The sequence below is a fragment of the Quercus suber genome, unplaced genomic scaffold (genome assembly GCF_002906115.3).
Source record: "Quercus suber isolate HL8 unplaced genomic scaffold, Cork oak 2.0 scaffold_222, whole genome shotgun sequence".
NCBI classification, from domain to species: Eukaryota; Viridiplantae; Streptophyta; class Magnoliopsida; order Fagales; family Fagaceae; genus Quercus; species Quercus suber.
This window is the reverse complement of record NW_027069680.1, coordinates 45,750-67,356: the sequence shown is the minus strand read 5'-3', so window position 1 is coordinate 67,356 and position 21,607 is coordinate 45,750. Positions and strand designations below refer to the sequence as shown.

At 35.8% G+C, this 21,607-nt stretch overlaps 1 long non-coding RNA gene across 1 annotated transcript; it reads right to left on the bottom strand.

Annotated features, from left to right (window-relative positions):
• Window positions 1–11,277: 11,277 nt before the first annotated feature.
• On the bottom strand, window positions 11,278–13,342 carry LOC112035970 (uncharacterized). The gene is made up of 2 exons (XR_002885578.2): window positions 12,963–13,342; window positions 11,278–11,789 (listed from the first exon to the last, which is right to left on the bottom strand). It is a non-coding gene; the product is annotated as an uncharacterized LOC112035970 (long non-coding RNA).
• Between the last annotated feature and the right edge of the window lie 8,265 nt (window positions 13,343–21,607).

The window sequence follows — 21,607 nt, the reverse complement described above, 5'->3', positions numbered from 1 at the left end:
CTTACAAGATTCCCACCTAAATACAGGGTTACTAATTGCTAAAATACAAGTAAATTTGGCACGGAATAAAGCCAACAAGATGATTGATTAAATTCAACCTTACAATTATATTTTTGGTAGTTTATGTTAATGTGTCAGCTTACATCTTTGGTATTGATGCTTTGGTTTTGCAGGGTACAGGGTATAATGGCCTCCTCTAGTGATCCTTTCTAGCAATATGATTTTGACGATGCCTACTTTGACTCTAACAGTAAGGACATGGACATTGATAGCTATGGTGATGACATGGATCTTGGTGGCTATGATGTTGACATGGATCTTGGTGGTTGTGATGCTAGCATGGATATTAGTGTAGACACAAATTCAGACTATGACTTTGAGGAGGAAGAGTTTTGGTTTTTATTTTCACTAGTTGGCGAGATGGTAGCATATTTCTAGCGGCATTACGACAAGCGCATGATGCGTACTAGCATTCTTAGTGGAAAAGACTATATGGCTGAAGTGAGAGATGGCAATCCTACCAACTGTCATGACATGTTCCACATGACATTAGATTTGTTCTATCACTTGGTTGATGAGCTAAAATGTCATGGGTACTTGAAGGAAGGGAAAGGGCGTGTTTATGTGCAGGAATCAGTGGCTATATTCTTGTACATCATCAGCCATAATACTCGGATGCGACCTGTGAGAGAAAAATTTTAACATGCCACTAAAACTATTGATCGCAAGTTTTGTAGGGTGTTGAGGGCTGTCCATATTTATGGCCAACATTTAATCAAGCCCGATCCGAATGTGGTAGGCCTTCTATAGCATCTATGGGAGAACAACAAGTACAACCCTTGGTTTGAGGTAAATCATTTCATAAAATAAGTCTTCCTTCATATCGTTGTATAGTCTTCCTTCTTTCACATATAGAGATGTTGTGTACAAATAATTAGCACTCTTCATTGTAGAAATGCATCAGAGCTATTGATGGCATGCATCTTAGTGCTCAACCTCCAACGAAAAGAACCCAGCCTTACAAGAGTCTTAAGAGCTCTATTACAACCAAAATTATGTGTGCATGCAACCATGACATGCAATTTACGTATGTCCATTCCAGTTAGGAAGGCAATGCCAATGACTCAAAGGTATTGGAAGAAGCTATTAAAGACCTGAAGCATGGATTCCCATGGCTATCTGAAGGTATATGTAATTAACCTAAATCTACCTCACACATCAACAAGGGAGATAGATGCTACCCATTAATAGTTTTTGCTTCTTGTTGTTTTCCCGTCATTGAATGATTTTTTTTTTTTTTTTTTTACCTTGGGTCTAACATCTAATGGGAATCATGTAAGGGTAGTGTGTGAGAGAGTGTGAAGAAAAGCTTAAGAGTGTGCACTTAAGAAGAGCCTTGCGACTGGATCTCACGACTAGCAAGTCGCCAAAGGTGGCACACATGTGAAGCATGCAGGGGGAGCTGAAGGGTCACGCCAGTTGTTGTACTATAGGACAAAACCTCCAGTCTAGCTAGGCAATTAGCTCACGACTCAAACTCGTGACTCTTTCCAGTCGCGAGCTCGAGTTGCCAAAATGCCCTGTTTGGTTATAACTGACTCTTCGCATTCCTTATACACCCCATGAAATGTAGAGAGCTTCCAAAGAGAGTTTTGAGAGAAAAACCCTAGAGAAAAATAAGATTGACTCATCCACAATCTTCATCCTTTGATTCTCCAAATTCCTCTGCTCTCACCCTCTCCATTGATATATCCTTGAGAGTTACATTAACCAAATTCTTATCTCACCATACCCATATCTGTGAGAAGGCTTGTTGGTGCTTAGGAAGCAATTCAAAAGGGACCAATTCATTTTGATTGATGCAATGGGTGATTACGGCATCTGATAAGCTAGAGAAGACAAGGTTCGGCGTAACCCTATTGGAGTAAGAAGCTTGGAGAGCTTAGGTACAATGGGTAGATTAGGCTTGGAGGGTCTTTTGCTCTTCATGTATCCCAACTTTATTCTCTAGTGGATTATTGACCACTTGGAGGGCGGCGGAGAGGTTTTTCCCCGAGGACTTCAGTTTCGTCTTCGATAACACATCCCTGTGTTGTCTTTGTGTTTGCATCTTTCTTCCCTTAATCTTTGCCTTTTAATTACTGTTGTGGTTGTGATTAATTTTGGTTTAGATTGTTTTACCAATTTTTTTTTAGCTTATTTTCATATTCCGCACATATATTGTTTGATTATAAGCTTATATTGGTAATTTGTGAGTTGGGGGTCTAAACGTTCATAGGTGTTTTACACACTATTTAAACATTCAATTGGTATCAAAGGGGGTGCACTTGTTGTGGTTTAATTACCTAAGTGCGATCCTTGACCCCATTGAGATGGATCGATCTCAATCTCTCAATGCTCCACCATATTTTAATGGAAGCAACTGTGCATTTTGGAAAGTCCGCATGAGGCCATTCTTACGTTCAATTGATGAGACTGTTTGGGATGCAGTAGATGTAGGACGGACTAGGCTAGAGGCCGTTAAATCCACATGGGATAAGGTGGCTCTTGTAGTAGCCAATGCAAATAGCAAGGTGCTGAATGCTATTTTTTATAATGTTTCTCAAGATGAGTTTCACAGGATTTGTCACGTAACAATTGCCAATAAGGCATGGCAAATATTGGAGACCACCTATGAAGGTACGAAGAAGGTCAAGGACACTAAGTTGCAGATGTTGACCACACGATTTGAAGAGTTGAAAATGAGTGACGACGAGTCATTCGACTCATTCTATGGCAAGCTGAATAAGGTGGTTATCAGCAAGTTCAACTTGGGTGAAAAGACGAAGAACTCAAAGATAGTGAGGAAAATCCTTCGATCATTGCCGGAGAGCTTTCATGCAAAGGTTACAGCAATTGAAGAGAGCAAGGACCTTGATGATATCAAAGTTCAAGAACTAATTGGCTCACTTTAAACTTATGAGCTATCATTGCCATCACAAAGGAAGAGTAAATCCCTTGCTCTAAAGATAATCAATGAGAGGGTGGAAGCTCACGGCTCATCAGATGAGGATGAGGTCGAGAAAGATGTGGCGTATTTTATGAAGAATTTTGTAAGTTCTTAAAGTTCAAGAAGAATGGAAAATTTTCTGAGAAGGGAAAATTCCCAAGTTTTGAAAAGGAGAAGAAGGACTTCAAGAGGAAAGATGGGAAGGAGTCTCAATCCTCTCAAGGAATCACATGCTTCGAATGCAATGGACATGAACATCTTAAGAAAGAGTGTCCTAATTATTTGAGAGGGAAGGGCAATGTGTATTCCACTACTCTTAGTGATTCCGACTCCTCTAATTCAAATTCAGATGAAAGCTATGATAGATAGGGAAACTTCTTTGCATTCATGACCATTGCTCCAGTAGAATCTTCAGATGATTTGAGTATGCTAGTGGAAGAGCTTGGTGAGCACACTAAATTGGAGTCAATGGGAGTAGCAGAAGAATCTGATGATGAGGAAGATGAAAGAATAGAGGAACTGTAAGAGAACTACAATTCCCTCCTTGAGAAGTCAAGAGAATATGCAAGAGTGGCGAAGGTAGCCATTAAAAAGATGAAGAGGGCAAAGGAAGATTATCGAAGTCTTCTAGTGCGATACAAGGAGACCAAATGTGAAATGGAGACACTGAATAGAGAGTTAACCAAAGCTTATTCAAAAATCAAATTCCTTGAGCTTGAGGTGATTCAAGTGAATGCTAAAATAGAGTGGGTTTCCTCCAAGAAGCTTAATGATGTACTTGCTCATCAAAAACCATTCTCCTACAGAAGCGGATTGGGATACACCGAAGAGAGCAATTTGGCTACTAATATATCCAAGGAAATGAACTTTGTGAAAGCTAAGGAACCAATGGTAGAAACTTCAGTTGTTGAGAAAGTGAAGGTGGAAAAGAAGCGGAATATGACTGACCAATGGTTTTTAACTAAGTCTTCTAACCAATCAGTGGTCAAACCTAAGGGTAAAGGGAAATCTCTTCCAAAGTCACAAAAAGGTCTGAGAACTCAACATTTCTGCCATCATTGTGAAATTCAAGGACACACCAAACCCAATTGTCATCAGCTTCAAGCATTGAAGAATTCAAGTGCTCAAAGGTTGAGAGGACCAAGACATGGCAAACGGAATCGGACTGCTGAGCAATCAAAAGGTCAAGAAGTTGATCTCAGAGTGAGGGATGTGATAAAGATGATTGATGGCTTCACCACCTGTTTAGCAAGCTTCACCAGAAGTTTTGAAAGTCACAATGATCGTACCCAATCCTCTAGGGATATCACTTCAAACGCAAGTGTTGTGTGGGTGAAGAAGGGTACACATGCATAAGCATTATAACATGTCCATGCATTAATACTTCCTATGCTTGATGACTTTGATTGGTTGGGTGCTTTTTGTTATCGTTCCAACATGTGTTGAAAATTGTATTTGTTTGCTATTTGCTTTAAATGTTTTTACATTTTTTTTATCAATTTTTAATTGCTTTTGTGTCAAAAATTCAAAAACACATAAAAAGTAAAAAATCCAGAAAGTTTGATCGGCATTATTGTGTATTGTCACTAGCATGTTTTGCCTTGTATCTTTGTATTGATGGCTCTGTGCATTTATGAGCGTAACTTATTCTTTATGCACTCATATCATTGTGGGAAAAATCTTGAAATCTTTATGTGACTATTGTAAATAGATCTTCAAACTTGTCATGAATGATTAGTCAATAGTCATGTTGATCTTGAAACATGCATAGACTTGTACCTATATATCTTCCCACTTTTTTACTTTTATATTTTTTTGCTTAAAGAGCTCAACAAATATAAATCTCAAAATGAAAAGAGATAATGAGCTGCAAAAGCCGTCGCACATACTAGTATTTGACTAAGAAAAAGGGAAAGCGACTTTTATGAAAAATGTATGATGCCCAAAAAGCCAAAGGTTTGTTCATCAATTTGAAATATCAAAAATTTCAAGCATCGATCTCAAAATGAGATGTATTGATTATAAAAGATCAAACAATATGATGTGTATGAAGCCAGATGAAAAGCTTGAGAATTATGTAATCAAGTTTTGTGGGAGGTCATATATGCAAATTTCTATAATTAAGATAAGTCTCTTTTCCTAGTGCTAATTGTGTATGTCTTAGTTGAATTGATCATCGAAACTTCACATTAGACTAAGGACTATCTCATTTTTGGTACCCACACACATCACACATCTCTATGTTCAATGAATGTCTTATTTATTTGTGTGATTGTACTTGATTAAATATGTTGCACATGCCCAATTATATATTGATCAAACACAAAATGATTTTTGAGTGTTTTAGTTGTTTTTGGAAAGTGTTTTATTTTGAAAAATGTCAAAAATTTCAAAAACTATGCAACCTTGTGTTGGTGACTTGCCTTGCGGGTCAATCCAATCACATGTCCCAGTCGCGAGCTTACACAGAAGATATTCGCAACTCTCTAGTGAGTTAAAGTCCCAATCACGAAAAGGACTTAGAATATTTTACAAAAATCTGGGTTTTTAGATTTCTCACGACTCAGTTTGGCAACTTGTTCACGAGTGGAAGCTCTAGTCACGAGGGTTACTCGGAAGGTTTGGCGACTCCCATTGCGACTTACTCGGGAGTGGAACTTCCACTAGCGAAAAACACTTAGACAAATTTTTCCAAATTTTGTCTCAAGGGTTTTTGACTACTTGTTTGTAATTCAATCCAGTCGCGAAAATCACGTGTTTTGCATAATGAGGGTTATTTTCAGGGCAGTTTTCAAAAAATTTTCATTTTTCCCTCGCATCTCGTGACTACTCATCTTCTTGTTTGTCTTTCCCTCTTTCAAAATCGCGTTCACACACAAACTTTCCATATTCTTCCTCACTTCTTCACCAATCTTCAAGAAAAGGTATGGTTTTTGTTTCTTTCTCAATGTATTTCACATTTCTTGCCTAAGATTTCTTGAACTAGGTGTTTTCTTTTGATCTCTGTGAATATGATGCTTGAATATGAGTATTTGCTACTTTGGTGAGATTGTTGTCTGGGAGGTGTTGATTATGTGTTGTTACACTCTGCCTTTGGTTGCACAATGTGTTATTTGTGGGACACACACATTCAGTGACATGGTTGAGACCTTAATCTCATGATTTTAGGTTTTTCTTCAATATTCCAGTTTTAGGACTAACTCAATACTAATAAAGTTTGTTGTCTTGTGTGGTTTCTGTTGCTCTTTGGTGTAACATTATGCAGCCTGAAAATGTCTTCGTTTAAAAGATCAGCTATGAAAGGAGGCAGCAGCAAAGGGAAAGAACCTATGATTGATGTTGATGATCTTTCTCCTAGGTCAAAGAGAACCCGATCACCGACGGGAGTATATGACCCTAACAAGTTCAGATCTTATGCTGCTTTTCAAACCCATGAGAACTACTTTAGAGAAGCCTCATTGCTGGTTGAAAGGGTTGTTGACCAGTCATCTCTCCTAGACACCACATCCATAAATGGTTTGCCACCAAGGATTGGAACTTCCTTCTCTCCAACCTTAATGATGCATACGAGAATTTGGTGAAAGAATTCTATGCTAATGCCATTGTTGAAGGAAAGGAGCTCAAATGCTGGGTTAGAGGAAAGAGTTTTTCAATGACTCCCGTTTATATGGCAGATATCATACACATCAACCGGCCGATGTTTACTAATCCATCAATATATGATGATTTGAATCCTGATGAGGATCTACTTTGGGATGCTCTTGGATGAAACTTGGAATTCTCCCCAAATGGAAACTCAATCAATGTTTCCTCCCTATCTCTGGAATTAAGGGTGCTACAATAATCATGTTCCACAATCTCTACCCTCTATCCAGCACCGGGTACATGAATCTCGGAAGAGCTTTGTTCTTTCATAATCTAATTACTGATGAAAAGATCGATATTTGTGCTCATATCTTTCACATTTTGTGCAAAACTGATGCAATAATTGAGTCAAGGAACTGCATTCCTTTTTGCTGCCTCATTTCAAGGATATTGAAACTCAAAGGCCTTCATTCATTGGAAGATGAATCTCCTTACCCTAAGCCAAGTCCAATCAACATCCGTACGCTCAACACTAGCATTGGTCATAGTCGGAAGGGCGTCAAAATAGAGACTTCAGCTTCTCATAGTGGTTCACGCTCTAGCTCATCCTCCTATAATAAGAAGTTAGACAACATTATGGCATTTGTCCACGACATAAGTACTAAGATGTCCGGACTTGCCTCTCTCCTGCACCATTACAACATCCGTTGTGATACAAAGTTCACTTCTCTCCAAACTCAATTGGACCAAATTCAAAGAAAGCTAGAAGAAAATGAGGACTAGCTATTCCATGACAAAAAGGGGATATGATGATGATAGGGGGAGTAAGAGCTTAATCAAAGAAGGAGTATTGATGTTGAAGAGCAGGAGATAGAAAAGGCCTATGTTTATGTTGTGTTTTTATATTATGCTATATTTGTACCTTAGCTTTGTAGCTCAGTACTTTTAGTTAATGTTATGCATTTTCTTTAGTACTTCACTCTTGTACCCTTATTGGATTTTATATTCTTGATGCAATTACCTTGTGTTGTTGTATCGGTTGAGTGTTGGACATGCAAATGATACTTTGCATTGAGCTTATTAACTTACATGTCCGGATGTTCATTCCTTGTGTGAATAATCATTGTGGTCACTATTTATAGTGATTGTTCGTTTTTGGTCAAGCCATGCTTTATTGTTCCATTCCTTTTTGCTTGATCGCATTGTGCTTGCTCCATATGCATTTCAAGTTTTCTGCTTACAATGATTGTATTGTGTTGTTGTTTTCAAGAAATACTTGTCCGTATGGTTCAAGAGCTTCACAGATTCTGGAATTAGGTGTGAGTGAGTTTTGTTCAACTGTTCCCAACTCACATGTTAAGTCTGGAGTTTGTTTTAGGGTTTTGTCACGGAATAGCCAAGGGAGGAGATTGTAAGGTTGAATTTATTCAATCATTTTGTTGGCTTTATCTGTGAGAAGGCTTTTTGGAGCTTGGGAAGCAGTTCAGAAGGGACCAATTCATTTTGGTTGATGCAATGGGCGATTGCGGGATCCAGTAAACTAAAGAAGACAAGGTTCGACGTAACCCTGTTGGAGCAAGAAGCTTAGAGTTAGGTGCACTAGGTAGATTAGGCTTGGAGGGTCTTCTGCTATTCATGTATCCCAACTTTATTCTTTAGTGGATTATTGACTACTTGAAGGGCAGTAGAGAGGTTTTTCACCGTGGACTTCGGTTTCATCTTCGATAACACATCACTGTGTTGCCTTTATATTTGCATCTCTCTTCCCTTAATCTTTTCCTTGTAATTACTGCTGTGGTTGTGATTAATTTTGGTTTAGATTGTTTTACCAATTCTGTTTTAGCTTATTTTCATATTCTACACATACATTGTTTGATTATAAGCTTGTATTGGTAATTTGTGAATTGGGGGTCTAAACGTTCATAGGTGTTTTACACACTATTTGAACATTCATGTTTCAAGCTTGAGACTTATGCTATTCTAGAATATTTCTAATTTTGTGTCTAAGTCATTGTTGGGTTGATAGGGGTTGTTTTTACAAAGATGCATTAATTGTTATACTTAATTAGTTGTTGGGGGGTAAGACCAATGGGACTAATTTATTGAGTGGTATGATAAGTTGGTTTTTGTAGTTAAGTTGATTTTTTGGAGCAGACAAATTGCCCTCAAGTCTAAGAGCAGCTAATATGCAAAACATCAATTAGTCAAATTATTGGAATTTCGATCATGATTGATTGCAATGAACTTGAGATAGCTACAGAGTAGTTTCCTTTCCAACGAACCAAGTAGATTTATATACTTTTTATGTGCATTTGATATTCATTAATAGTGCTTCATTAATCCACATGATTTGTAAGTATCTCCTGGCAGTAGCTGACAACCAAGGCACCAAACATGGTAATATGGCATCATGCGGTTTGACTCTTGCATCATATGACTTACTTTGTATTCTTCCATGTTAGGTTCTAAAAGTTTAGAATAATTGGCAAATCGTAAACACAAACTTATCTAAATATAGATCCTAGAGTCTAGAGGTATTTTTAGACAATGTTCAAAATGATACAAGTCAAGATTCAAGAACATACAAGCTGCAAAAAGAAGAATTCGAAATCTGCCTAGTTCGATCGATCGAAAGATAGGCTCAACCGATCGAAACACCTATCTGCAGAATTTTAAGTCAACCCAAATAGTAGTTCAAGCCCGTTAAGGGTTAGGGTTTCAGATCTACTTCTTCTCGTATATAAAGGAAATCCTAAGCACGTTTTTAGAAGGCTTTTTCGAAAATAGTGTGCCTCTTTTGTAGATCTAGGGTTTTGTACCCAAAAACTCTCTTATATCTTCTATTGGTGTTATTCCTTGAAGAATATCAAGATCCAGTGTTGTTGAAGTTGTTGCCTTCTCTAGTCATCAAAGGTGATGATGATCTAAACCTTCAAGGGTGTTCTTAGACCCACAAACAAGAGAGTTTGTGTTTTTTATCATAAGTGTGGGTGCTTATGTTGTAAAGGCCTAATAGAAAAGAAATCTGTGGATTCGGAGCTTGCACGTTGTCATGTCAGTAAGTTCTACATGTGGTAGCAATAGGATGTTAATGATCTAAGTCTTATTGTAAACTTCGATTCTCTATAATGGATTTTCTTTTTACCTTAAGGATAGCTAGGTTAAATCCTCCCTGGATTTTTTACAGGTTTGGTTTTCCTAGGTCATCATATTGTTTTGTTTTTTATTTTTCTGCTGCTTTACATGATATGATTGTTTTGTTTTAACCTAGATATGAATAGTAAACCTAAGTATTCACTTGGTTAATTAATTAGGTTAAACAATCTAGTTTTCAGGGATCTAAAACCTAACATTCCAGATTTGTCAAGATTTTATAGTATTTCAAAGTAGATAATAGAATGCATATTTCAATTTTGATAAATTTCCATATATTGAGGTCAAAGAGGTCCTTTCTTTCTTTCTTTTTTTTTTCTTTTTTTTTTTTTAATTTTTATAATACTTGAACACTTGCTTTAGAATACAATTTATCATGGTACATGGAACTGATTGAGAGATGCTACCGTTGTAGGTTCATATTACTTGGTTGATTCGAGCTACCCAATTGGTGCATCACTTCTGCCGCCACACAAGTCCACTTGATACCATGCTCAAGAATTTAGGAGGAGTAATTGGCAACTGGCAACGAGGAAAGAGTTGTATAACTATAGGCACTCTTCATTGCGCATGGTAATTGAGCAATGTTTTGGAGTCCTAAACATGGCGAAGTATAAGCAATATCGTCAACGTTTGGTTGTTTCTGCATGTTGTGCGTTACACAATTTTACATGCATCAATAATCGCAGAGATGTAATGTTTAACACATGGGAGAACCTTGACATTGATAGAGATGAGTAGCAAAATGGAAATAATGGGAATTATGCTTAATCGAGTGCTAGTGCCAAAAGGAGGCAAGTAAGGGAAATGTCTGATGCGGCGAAGAGAGAGATGGCTGCCTTTAGGGATGATATAATTGAAAGTATGTAGAAGGAGTATGTGCGACGTCGAGGTTGATGGTGGGCATCTTTCAGCCCTTTTTTTTTTTTTTTTTTGGGACATATGTATAAAGTTAATAGTTCCTGTGACAGTTAGGTAATGTGACTTGAAGTCACTTGGCAGGATAGATGGTGCATTCTTTTGGAAATTATAATGCATTCTTTTGGATAGTTATATTAACTATGGACATGCTTACATGTAATGTGAATAACCTATTGACATTTATGATGTAATGTCTTTTGGCAATGTAACTATAGGTGTAGTAAAACCTGTTGGTAGTGTAAGTACAAGTGGACATGCTTATATGCATTTGTATGTAGTACCTTTTGGCAATGAAGTAATTCCCATCTTTAGTAGTGGATGAGATCCTCGATTAAGTTTTTTACCTTGGTTGGATCATTGTTTGAGGTTTGTACAGTATGGAAGAATTGCTAATTCTAATAGAAAAATTATTTCCAAACCCACTGTGGTTTTAGGAAAATTATCCATCTTCACCTCTATTGTGACGAGTGAAGAGGATTAAACCATTAATAAATATTGTGTCCTGTTGTTTGTTTAACCATAGAGTCAACTACATCAAGTAATATATATTGTGTGCCCTATTTTTTTTTTTTTTTTCCATACAATTTCTGGTTTTTGTGTACCAAACACACATATTTTACAAGTCCATATTGAATAAATTTGAACACTGTTAACATATATTCGAAGTCCAATATCATACATATCATAAATTTCTACACTTACAATACAAAAGACAACATAAAGTTGCACGATTACAGTAGAGAAGATATCCAACGTAATAATACAAGTCCGTATTATTACACACATATGCAACTCATGATGGCAAACACCTTCGCCTCATTGCAACTTCCCCAAACCTAGTAGACAAAATAAGCAATACTCCAAACATCACCCGTGATATTACTAGACTATCTTAAACATCTCTGCTTTCTCTTCAGCAATCTTGCGTGCAACCTTAGCTCTTTCAACCCTTCATTTTGCAGCTTGTTCCCTTTCCAATGCTACTTCTTCTGTGGCACGAGCTTGTTTCAACTCTTCATTAGCAATTTCCACCTTAGACTCCAACTGCCTAAATTGCTATAATAATAGGTTCTGTGGCTGCACCTCGCATACAAGTGTTGGTGTCCAACCATTTGAAGAACTTACATGCACAGTCATCATCCTGTAAATTAAAATGAAACACTTACATAGTGATACAACGAATTGGTAACTTAATGCACAAACTTAAATAAAGAGAGTAATTGGATATTGTACTTACTGACGACCAATAGTGATAGCCATAAAACCTCCTACCTAAAGTATGAAGTTTCAGGGACGTCCTAAAGGAGCAATGGTCAGGGTCACACAAATGCCCACTAGTACTAGAGTAATAATTACTTGTTTCTAACATTGTTAGGAACCAGCTGCCCCTATATCCATTGCCAAAACAAGAATTCTTATTACTTCTTTTTTTATGAAGAAAAGGTATTTAAATCTAGCAAATATTATTTTGTTGTAGTGTTAAATTATGTGTAAACTATTACCTTATTATCCAAAATAATATAAGGTGTTAATGTGATGATATATGTCTATCTCTAAAGCAAATTTTCATATAAAATAGCACCATGCAAAGGCTTGTATACAATGATTATATTAACACAAATAGTACTAGTTGGCATACTTCAAATGATAGCACCATTCGATTGATCATTTTCTATCTGTTCACCTAATTGGTATACTTCAAAAAGTTTCTTCTATAAGCACACAAAAAAACAGAGAAGAACAAGACCCACTAGGCGTATTATTGTCCAGAGGATTTTGCTAGTTTGGTTAAAGATCCATCCTTAAAATAGTTGCCCTTTTAAGCAATTCATCAAAAAGACAATAGCTCTTTGCCCTTGTAAAACAAACAGGGTGCAACCAAGCATTTATCCATACAAGAATGAAACCCACACTCAATTTGATTCTTTTCACCATATCCTGTCTTGAACAAGTTCTATATATAAATAAACACAACAGATTCATAACCTGTGACATAGAAACAGATTCATACCCATCCGAAGTAATATATCCCAAGCAGCAGACATAGGCATGCGGTGATATTCAAACAACCAACATACCCATCCAAATGCATCTAACCCAAATAGCATACATAACATTAAACCCAAACTCAACAAAACCCATTGATTGCAGAAATATTGTTGTGGGAAATGGGGTTAAACATTACAGACCCAAAATCCCCTAATATTTTCAAAGGCAAAGTAGAGTAAATCCATTCCTTACATTTATTCAAAATCAAATCTAAACAGAGCAAGATAAACAGAGGGACGGAGCCAAAGCCGCATGAGAAAAGTACCTTATACGGTTCAGCCGGTGTCAGCAACGATTATTCCACTCCAGGTACAGTTCACGAGCCTTAGACGACGATTTGCATTCAGAAGAGGGAGAGGTGTGAAATGGGGATTCAGGGAAGAGAGGCGTTAAATGGGTATAGAAAATGAAAGAAGATTAAAGGAAGAAGAGAACCTGTTTGGTTTGTGCGAGTGTGTCGAAGTGGGAATCGTCTTGATGGTGTATGGGCAAGTCTGCGTGTCTGGGTTTTCTGATGGGAGAATATGAAAGTGGAGGAAGGGAAGTGAGGAGTGAGGACGCGGGTAGGATGGTAGAAGTTCTGAGCTGTGGCAGTGGGGTGGGCTCCACCACTTTGGCAAAGAGGTGGGCAAAATTTGCAGAAAAGCACCTATTTGGAAAAAAAAAATAGCAAAAAAACATTCGATTGAAACATTTTAATAAGTTAAACTCTTGTTTTCTTTATAAAAAAAAAAAAATAGAACTCGATTATATGAAACTCGAGTTCCAAGATTTTTCACAAGGAACTTGACTTTATGAAATAAGAGCTCTGCTCGAATGAAAGTCGAGTTTCCAAGACTCAATTTTCACGTTTTTTTTTTTTGTTATCCATCTCAGACTTCACGCAAGAGAGAATTAAGTTGAAAATCGAGTTTGTTAAACTCGATATCTAAAAACAATCCAACTTACTAATATATTTCATCCACATGCTATGCACCAAAAAATTTTCTAAAAAGCTACTATTTGGCAAATTTTGCCCAAAAAGTTGAGTTAAAAGGTAAGATATGTAACTCTACGTGAGTTTGATTAAAAAAGTGGAAGTTTTAAAAAAGTGGGGTATGGAATTGAGTTTTTTAAAAAAAGTTGAGTGTTAAGTAAAAACTGTTAAAAAATGTTTTTAGAAAAAGTTGAGTGTTTAACTAGCACTTATAAAAGTTGTGGTTTGAGTGGTAAATTACCAAAAATGATAATGATGAGAATCAACAAGCATTCAAGGATCCATTGCATGTTCCAGTTGGGCCAATTACTAAAGCAAAATCCAAGAAGATCAAAGAAGCACTTAATGGGCTGATTCAAGAGATTTGGGCTGATTCTAACGCAAGACATTCTAAGCTTGGCCCAAAGGAAGATGAAGGCGTAATAAATTTAATTCAAGCTATTGAGGGCTGATTTGGCTTAATTGGGCTTGATTTATGACGTGGATTAATGGCTGATTGATTTTCCAGCTCCATATCAGTTAATAGATATTTTTCCTAGTCTGGAGCATCTATTTTTGGACTAGATCTACCTTAATTTTAGGTCCACAGCACAGTCCCCAGAACAACCCAAAAAACACAAACACAAGAATAAAAGGTAGATCCGATTCTCAGAGCACCTCTCACCACCATGGACCAATCCACCACCACCACCACACCTCTCCTCTCAACCCTATGGCGCCACCGTCTCCGCCTCAAAACCTCCCTCTTTTCTGAGCTCTCAGGCGCCGTAGGTGACTTCGGCACCTACATCCCCATCGTCCTAACCCTCACCCTTGTCTCCCACCTCAACCTCGGCACAACTCTCATCTTCACCTCCCTCTACAACATCGCCACTGGTCTCCTCTTCGACATCCCCATGCCAGTCCATTTGGGTGTTAGTTTTGTTTTAAATTTCTGGGTTGTTTTTTTTGTGGGTTTGATGATTTTTCTGGGTTTATGGGTTTGATTTGTTGGAGGTTTCGGTGGAGGATGGTGTTTGGATGGAGGTTTCGGTGAAGGATGGGGTTTGGAGGCGGTGGCCGTGGCATGCATCAAGAAGAGAATCCATTGTTGCACAAGTGGGTATCTGGGTTTGCTTGAAACTTGGACGAGTGGGTATCTGAGTTTGTTTGAGACTTGAGTGACGAAGTTTGTTTAGATTTGGGTTTATGGGTTTATTTCTTTGATTTATTTATGGTTTGGTTTGGTTTCCTGGATTTATTTCTTGTTTTTCTGGATTTGATGGAGTAGATTTGGTTGCTGGATTTGGATTTGGATTTGGATTTGGGGTTTGCTGGAGATTGGATTATTTCATGGATTTAGGAAGAACACGAAGAACATCTTCAGTTCTTAGGAAAAAATAATTGAAAAAAAAAAATTAAGTTTTGTTTTTTAATTTTTTTTTTTTTGTTTAAATTTTCTGACGTGGCTTTTTATATATAAAAAATTAAAATGCTGATGTGGCATATAAAAATGCCAAATAATATTTTTTTAACAATATTTTAATCGCCTCATTAGCGCCACATCAGCTAATAGAATCTTCCGTCTGCCACCTCAGCTTTTTCCGTTAGTTGGCTGACGGTAAGGACTAAAACAATAGGCGTTTTCTAGGATAGGGACTAAAAGCGGTAAAAAAAAAGTTAGGGACCAAAATGGAAATCGTGTGAAAATGTAGGGACGAAAATGTGCTTTTCGCCAAGGAAAAACTATCCCACGTTTCTTTTTTAAACTATTAAAATAGGAATCCTATTCTCTTTGGAAAAAAGAAAAATCCTATCTATTTTTTCAAATTGTGATGAAAGAAAAATTATCTATATTATTACTTAAAGGGCTTCCCTATTTGGACTGGTTTTTTTTTTTTTTTTTTGTCCAAAATACCCTTATTTCCCTAAGTTTAAGTAGAGATAGAACTAATTGACAACAAAGTAAAAATACATCTTTAACTCTCACTAAAACATTGCCTCCTGAAGAGAAAAAAATATATAAGCAACAGATCCCAATATAGTGGGCCAGACTGTTCATCGTTCATGGGTCGTAAAATGGACGAGTCTATTGTATGTAAGATCTGTTGAGGACGGATCCATCATGAACGGATGGATTACAGACGGATTGATTGGCCATGGGTTAGACAGAAACCCTAAATAGGATTACTTGCGGCGCACATCATAGAATCTTAAGGGAAACAGAATTCTAGTACAAAGAGGATTCTAGAAGTTATGCACATTAATAAAGATCTTCTCTATAAGGAAAAGACTTGTCCATCACGTTTAGGACTTCTCAAGAGAATTCCTATAAAGAAAGGACTTTTACTTCAAGGAAGAAATGTCAGCATTCGACTACTATAAAATCCCCAATACCCTCACAAATTGAGGTTCTGAAGTTGTAAAAGATTCTAACTTGACTTTCGGAGGGTATTTAGTTGACACCACACCGGTACTCTCTATTAAGGTCTTTCTCATTTCTTGTGTTGTGCAGGTTACATTCATAGTGTGTGAATATCGTGTGTCTTACTGGTGATTTTTTCGACATCATCACTTACAAAATAAGATTACTCTCCCACTAACCCATTTATTCAGAAATAAGGCTTTTGAGTGGAGTTGTGGTATGCCTTTGTGTTAGAACCTTTTTCCTCTCCCCTGTGTGTGTATCAGCAAAGATTTGATACAATTTTTGGTGTATCTCATTTATATGCTAGGCATCTCTCTCTCTCTCATGTTCTTTTTAAATTTTTAGTTTTTTGTTTACTGCCTTATTGAGTTCTATTTGCCAAAATATTTCAAGATAACATTTCTTCAACATGCCTAGAACTTTATTGCGGCCAAATCTTTTTTTTTTCTTTTTAGATTTTACAATTTCTTATATAATTTTATCAGCAAATTATGGCATGTTGATTTTGTCTGTTGTTTTGTGTGTTTTGTAGAAGATTTGTATGGATAAGGTCTTCTGGTATTGGTGCAATTTCTTTGCAGTCAATTAAGTGAGGATCAAAAATTCAAATGGATTGATATTGTCTATATCTATACCTTATTCTTTGAGTTTATTTTTTCCCCCTTTTTCCTCTTTTTTATTTTTATTTTTTATAGAATTTCTTATACAATTTTATTAGCAACTTATGGCTCCAAAAAACCAAGATGTCCATGAAGGAATTTTTTTTTTTTTTTTTTGTCAATTTCAAATTTTCAAAAGAAATTTTATCAAATCTTTTACACACCCACATTTTCCTTTGTGCTACTTTGTTATACTATTTTCAATAAGAAAGAAACATAATTTTGAGCTCCTTGATTAGGCCTGTAAACAAGGGATTAAAGCTACCAAATACAACACACTTGGAGTGGATGGTGAGTCAAGTGATCAATTCTATCCAAGTAAGAAATTAAATGGTCTATTTCTTCCCAAATTTGAAACAACTGTCTAAAGAACCTACAACATACATAATGGGTTAAGTTATACAGGGAACCCCTTTCTTTGGATTTGTTATCTATAGATTCTATATTCTAATTATAAGGAACATAAATTGTATTTAGGTTTTTTTTTTTTTTTTTTTTTTTTTTTGGGATGAGTTACACAATGTAAAAATATTATTGCTCTATTTCTCTGTCCTGTCCAAATTATATAATAATGAAATAACTGCTATTTTTTTTTTTTCCAAAGAGAATGTATGAATCTCCTTTGGTCCAAATTCAAGAACAAGAGTTGAATTATTGCTTTGTAAAAAAAAAAAAATTTATAATGATTTTTTAAGAATATTTTAGTTGAAGTTGAGACTTAAATTTGTATCATTTTAATCATGAGACTCATACAAAGTTTTGTTGTTTGAATAGTAAATGCTTTGTAAGCTTTGAAGTAGTAAAAAAAAAATTACGAATATTTTAGTAGTGGATTCAAGATATTTACATTATGTATTCATGTAAGATGTTGGGATTAATGATGCACTAATTTATATTGAATTAAGTTTTGCTTAATGAATCTATTCACAAAATTTATTCTATTTGTATCTTATTATTACCAATACAATTTATATGTTAATGGCAAAAGAAAAAAAATATTAGGAAAAAAACAGTATTGACATTTAAAAAAATAGAAAAAACTTTAAGCATGCGTGAAAGGACTAATACATAGTTACGTACATTGCAACGCATTTATGTTAGTTGATAAAAGCATTAGTTCAAGAGGCATTCAAATTGAGTAATATATTTAAAACTAATTTTTTAATGATATAGAAAAATCAAAACAATTGACAATTTTCAGATTAGAAGAAACTAGCCTTGCATGTGCTTAAAGATGCTTTTTTTTTTCCCCTAAAGGACAAAACTATCTATTTATCATAATTTAGGATTGATGCATTTTTTCCAATTACAAAAATATCTAGGGATGCGATGAGATTTATGCGTTTCCAAATGTGTTTATATTTTGTGTTACATCTCATCACACTCCTAGAATTTTTTGTTATTTCAAAATATAACAACCCCGAATTATAATAAATAATTTTTTTAATAAAAAAATAGAAAATAATAAGTGCCTAATCAAGAAATAATTTGTTCATCACACCCCTAAGTATTTTGTGATTGAAAAATGTAGAAATACCAAATTATAATGGATTCAAATTAATAACCTTTACCAAAACTAGCCTTTGAGCATGTGCACTTGCGTGTGTTTAGAGGCTCTTTTATTTTTTGGGATAAAGGTTAATTATTTGCATCCATTATAATTTGGGATTACTAAATTTTTCAATCACAAAAAAACTTAAGGGTGTGATGAAAAAATTATTTCACTTACAAATACATAATAATCATCACACCCTTAGGTTTTTTTTTTTCTGGATTGAAAAATTTAGTAATCCCAAATTATATTGGATGCAAATTTTCAACCTTTATCCCAAAAATTAGAAAAGCCTCACATGCGTGCTTAAAAGCTAGTATTATATTGTGGGGCCAGAAAATCAAGCAGCCTCGGCCCACCTCAAGCCAGGCCCAGAGACCCGCGCTGAGAATGCATGTGGGGTCCGAGGATGAAAGCGTGGTGTCCAGCCCCCAAGGAACATATCCGAGGATGACCCCGCCCTCGGACATCCGAGACCTCGGAAGTACACGAGCACCACTCCACCAAAGGGGGGTCTTCTTGAACATCCGAGGAGGAGAGGGGCAAGTGCCACGCGTCGGCAACGGAAGCACGATGAAGGAGCAAGTCTTAGGCGAGCTGTCACCTCCACATTGAATGCTCTCAACTAACGTTTCGGCCGCATTAATGAGGATAGGACTCTGAACAGTGTTGTCTTGGGTGCTGGAACCCATAGGGGGAATGGGGATGCGGCTGATGGGACAGGCTCTCAAGTGGTGGCCTGGCTGATCAACGAATGTAGGGTTAGGATCAGTTTAGAGAGAGGTATATAATGTAAGGAGTCTCTCTTGAAAAGGGGGGCGGCATTAAGGAAGAGGGTAGCAACTCGTATTCGGGGAACCAATTCATGTCCAGAAGACAAGTCCGAGGAGCATCATTGGGCACCCCAATTCATGTTTAGGTTGTTAAACCCATATGCAACCATGCAAGGTAGTTGCATCCCATACTGGGGCCTAGTTCTTGAGCCCACTCTCTATAAATTCATTGGAGGGCAAGCTGGGCTTGGGTCCACTCTCTCAACCTGAAGAAGTGCCCCAATCTAGTCCCTACATATATATTCTCTTAAAAAATGGAGAAAAAAAAAGTCATATTATATGTATACATGCTCATTCCTTACATGTAAGTGAAGCTTTTTATATATTGTGAGAGATACTAAACTAAAATTATAAAGATATTCTTAATTTATTTTATTTTTTTAGATTTTTTAACATCATATTTTTTATTTAAATACTATCTTATTTTATATAAAATTTGAATAAATCATATATTATTGAATAATTGAAAGATCTTCACTTTTTATAAAAAATTTTAATTTAAATTAAGTATTTATTTTTATCTTTTATTAAGGTATTATGAGATAATTTTGCTTTATTGAAACTTTTACCCCCTTAAATATTTGAATTTTATTTGAAAATAAATTTATGTACCACTTAAAATACTAACAAACTTATAAAATAAACTAGATGCCTATACTAATAACTAGCCTTTAAGCATGTGTGTTGCGCGTGCTCAAAGACTTTTCTATATTTTTTGGTAAAAGTTAATAATATTCATTTATTAACCAAATAAAAATGATAAATTTTAGAGATAAGCAATAACTGTAATTTCTTTAAAAATAAGATGAACATGAGGGGAAAGTGATGTAGGACATGGTTTAATATTTAATATTTGTATTTTTATGTAATTTTTTTAAAATTTTAGGTTTAGGTTATTTATTGCCTTGTTTTAGGTGTTTTTAATGTCAAATTGAGGTTTTATATGCTTTTGTAGCTGCCTTAGGGTTTCCTAGCTGCTTTAGGGTTTCTAGTCACCCTAGATTTTCTTTTTACTATTTAAACGCATTGTAGCCTCCAAAGGCAATTCAGTTATCAAACTATTATTAATAAACACAAACTTTTGTCATTTTTTTCCTCTGGTGGATTCCAGTTTTATCACCTTGTGGATTCGAGGTTTACCATCCAGGGACTAACAGTTTAGTTTCTATCCATCCAATAGAGTATTGTGTGTGCTTTCTTCAGGCTTCAGTGATATCAGTTGGTATCAGAGCTTTGACATACCCTGATCTGGTGACTAACCGATGTGACGGTAACCACCACAACTACAACAACGAAGTTAAAGACGTAGTTCACACTAGGATTGAGTTTCACTAATTTCGTAAAGAGAAACAACCAATTGTTGATGAAATCCTACAAATGATTGCTACCCTTCTTGCTAGGAAATTATCTCACAACAACAATGATCAATATATTCAAAGACGCACTCCTAACTACAAGAAAATTCCATTCTTTGATGGAGATATGTGTAAGTTGGATTTTATTGACTGACTTCTTGAGTTGGATGAGTATTTTAATTTTTTGAAGAATTTTGATGAAGAAAAAATGCGTCTTGCATTAAATAAATTGGACAATGAAGCAAAGGAATGATGGGAAGACATTTAAATCGGTAGAAAGCCCATCTAATTTGCTATTGGCAAAGAGTGAAAAGGGTATTAAGGGCTTGTTTAGAAACCCCATGATTCAGTTTTCATAACCCATAACTCATAACTTAATTCCCAATATAACTCAAAAACTCAAAAAAAAAAAAAAAAAAAGGTTATTAAATTGAGTGCCCGTTTGTTTCAGCTTTCAGATGGCAAAAAGCGCTTTTTGAAACCAAAAAAAATAAATCAGGTGTTTGGTAATGTTTCAAAACGTGCTTTCTCAAAAAAGCTATGTTTTGAAATGCAAAGAATTCATCCAAAACGTGCGAACAGGTTTCTCGAACTTTTGCAAATGCAAAAGCGCTTTTGATCAATATTACCATTGGAAATGCAAGGAATAACCCAAATTACCCTCATCTTACTAATCACAAAATACACTGAAAACTGAAAAGACAAACAAAGAAAATAATATCTACAATATGCCGGAACCTCCATTGCCAATCTCACTCTCAACAACCCGATCTAAATCTTTTGACATGGCTGAATCTGCATCAATCTGACTTCAATTCCCATTTGGTTTTGGGGTTACGAAGAGAGAGAGGTATTAAAGATTTTTGGTGAAATTTAGAGAAATGATCTTAGGTGAATCTTCCTGATCTGAATCATCTTGTTTATGAGTGGTTGAATTTAGAGAAAAAGAAAAGAATAAAGAAGATCAAGGTGAAGAAGTGCGAGGGTGTTACAGACGAAGTGCTAAGGGAAAAGGAAGAAAAAAAAAAGGAAGAAAGAGAGCTCTGTGGAACGTTCTGAAGTTTGGACAAAGTGGTAGGGAAAAAAAGAGGAAAGAAGGAAAAAAAGAAAAGAGTAAGGGTATATGTG